General features: G+C 37.4%; 1 long non-coding RNA gene across 1 annotated transcript in view; it reads left to right on the forward strand.

The window, feature by feature from the left end:
• The first annotated feature begins 1,168 nt into the window (after positions 1-1,168).
• The window catches only part of LOC108448473, a 6,987-nt gene continuing 5,227 nt past the window's right edge, over positions 1,169-2,928 (forward strand). Inside the window, exon 1 of the long non-coding RNA XR_001864363.1 lies at positions 1,169-1,498. This is a non-coding gene — a long non-coding RNA (uncharacterized LOC108448473). The remainder of the gene's footprint in view (positions 1,499-2,928) is intronic.

Here is a 2,928-nt window from a genome sequence, read left to right on the forward strand (position 1 = left end):
CCCCTTGGGGCCCTTGGCGGAAAGGCGCAACACAAAGTTGTTAAGTGGCGGTAACAAAGTAGAGTCGCTGTGGAGACGAAGTAGCCGAGCGTGCTCACGTGCCCTGGGCTCAAGGGCGCGCTGTGGGAGCCCTTGGGCTTCGCATCGCCCTGCGGACACCCAGTCTGCTGCTCAGAGCGCTCGCAACTGAAGAGATGAGCGCTTTTAAAAAAAGCTTTTAAAAAGGGATTCATTTAGAGCATATAGTGCAGTTCTCCGTAGGACAGTCTTCTGGAGTAGGAGTCTTCTGGAAAACAGACATTTATTTCTGAAAATTCTCTATTGTTCAAATTACTCAAAACTCATGTCAATTTGCTTTCCCTGTTTTCAAATCAAGCCCTTGCCCATTTAATTTCCAGTGCTTGCAAATTTATCATTAAGCCTTAATGCTTTCCTTTGTGTTCTCTTTTAAAATTATTTTATTAGCTCATTCTAGACATTTTAAATACCATTTCAGTTTTCTCTATTTTCACCCCAAACCCCTTTATTTTTCTATTCTGCTGGTTTAAAGCTCTTCTGTTTGCTGGGGGGGGAGGAGGGGGAGGTTGTAACTTTAAGCTTTTGGTTGCTTGTTATTTTTTGCAAGTGTTGGACTGTATCTGTGGCACTTTCTCCTTTTTGTAGGACTGAAGGCTCTTTTTTAGTGGTAGCATTACCCACAAGCTTTTGAGTTAAACTCTTAGAAATTAAAATATATATTGGTACAATTTAATTATGCTATTTAACCATGCTGTGTGAATGTATTAATTGTACAAGATCAGATATCACAAGTTAGATGGCCGTTAACGAAAAACATCTTTATCTATACAGTACCCAAACATTACAGAGTACATATTTTCTAAATTTCTCTCATACGAGGAAGTTTAGTCCTCAGTTAACTCTTGTAAGATGGAAACATAGATAAAGGGAGGTATTTTCAAAACAAATAATTTATGGTGTTCAGCATGGGAGAATCATGTATTAATTTTCTGAAACTATGAATATTCACAATTAGCACAGACTTTAATTAGGTACCAAATCCTCAACTATTCTGCACACTCTCTTCTAGAAGGCTGCAGTTGAGGAAGCACAATTAGGGAGTCACAATTAAGAGGAAGAACATGAACATTTGTTACTTCTTTGAAAAACATCTTTATCTATACAGTACCCAAACATTACAGAGTACATATTTTCTAAATTTCTCTCATACGAGGAAGTTTAGTCCTCAGTTAACTCTTGTAAGATGGAAACATAGATAAAGGGAGGTATTTTCAAAACAAATAATTTATGGTGTTCAGCATGGGAGAATCATGTATTAATTTTCTGAAACTATGAATATTCACAATTAGCACAGACTTTAATTAGGTACCAAATCCTCAACTATTCTGCACACTCTCTTCTAGAAGGCTGCAGTTGAGGAAGCACAATTAGGGAGTCACAATTAAGAGGAAGAACATGAACATTTGTTACTTCTTTTATGGTAAGGTATTTAAATTTTTTTCTTGGATTTAAATGTATTTAGGAAATAACAATTCCTACCTAAGTCACAAAACTTTAAAATCTGGATATCCTTTTCATAAAGCGTCTTTGTCAACAGTGGCCAGAGAATTACCACCTGAAAATACAGAACAGGGTATTGCAGGAGTCTGAGATGAGCAAGTTGTGAGCATTATTGTATGTGTTGCTAAGGTCATCTCCCCACTCCCACAGTGCTGCCTGCATTTCCAAAAGAACAAAGGTTTTCATACAATCTATTAAGAAATAATTATAATGAATCTGCCAAGAGCAAGACTAAAACCTGTGTGTATGCGCCAATGCTTTATGTGAGTGGATACATGATTTATGCATCAGTGAGTTCAGGTCAGTGTTGGCTCTGTGGTGGGGCTGCTCCTACCTGCTGAAGCCCAGATGTCGATCATCTGAATTACCGTGCTGGGCAGACATGCCCAAGACAGCCAGCGAAGAAAGTTGCCATTTGGCAAAGTGTGACCAATAAATGCTGTCCTCAGCTACCTCAGTCATGTTTTGATGCATTCCTTGATGAGAACAGATGTGCAGACATACTTTAAATCCTGCTTGACCAAGGCTTAGTGTTGTCTTTCAGCAGCTGTACATAGCAGAGGCACAGATGGGGGACAGATGGAAATTCTGGAAGTTTTTGTAGGATGGTCCTATGGAGAAGTCAACTTCTTCCCAACAAATTCTTATCAGTTCTATATATATTGTTGATTACAGCAGGGAGTGACACAGGTTATTTTCTACTATATGCATATGCCACCTTAAAACATTGCCACCACATACACAAATTTATGTTTCTTTGATTACATCTGCTACCAAGTCTGCTCACTGCCCTAACAACTATTGCAGTATTTCCTGAGTTCTGCTTGTTGTTTTTTTGCATTTTTTTCTCTCATCTGATACTTCTGTTTCTCTGTTTGCATTAACTTGTTTTCTTTTCTCTTATGTAATTAATTCTTTTGGAAGGAGCTGTCTATTTTGTTTATGTTTATGCTACATCTAGCACTATATTATTCTGGTACAGAATTAGGAATTCCACAGCCCTACGATAATACAAACACTATATGAAATGTGCCACTATACCACCTACCACTGTATCTGAAAGCTGTTTTAGACTGCAGTCTGAACTGACAGTGAACAGTCCACATTCCCCATCACCACCATTTAATTTGCAAATGCCTTCTATGTTACTATCTGCTCTTCTTGTCTTTGATTTAAAACCCTATTTTTAGAGTAACATATTTCTTAGCCTTTCTCGTGTAGAAAATGAGAATATTGACTGGATTATTTATGTTACATTCATGTTATATTCAATTTTTACTAGATGAGTTAGTCTGCATTATCGATGCAGATAATAATATTAATTTCTTTTAAAATAATGTTTTTCTTCTG

This window comes from Corvus brachyrhynchos, unplaced genomic scaffold (assembly GCF_000691975.1).
Source record: "Corvus brachyrhynchos isolate BGI_N302 unplaced genomic scaffold, ASM69197v1 scaffold167, whole genome shotgun sequence".
Lineage (NCBI taxonomy): Eukaryota > Metazoa > Chordata > Aves > Passeriformes > Corvidae > Corvus > Corvus brachyrhynchos.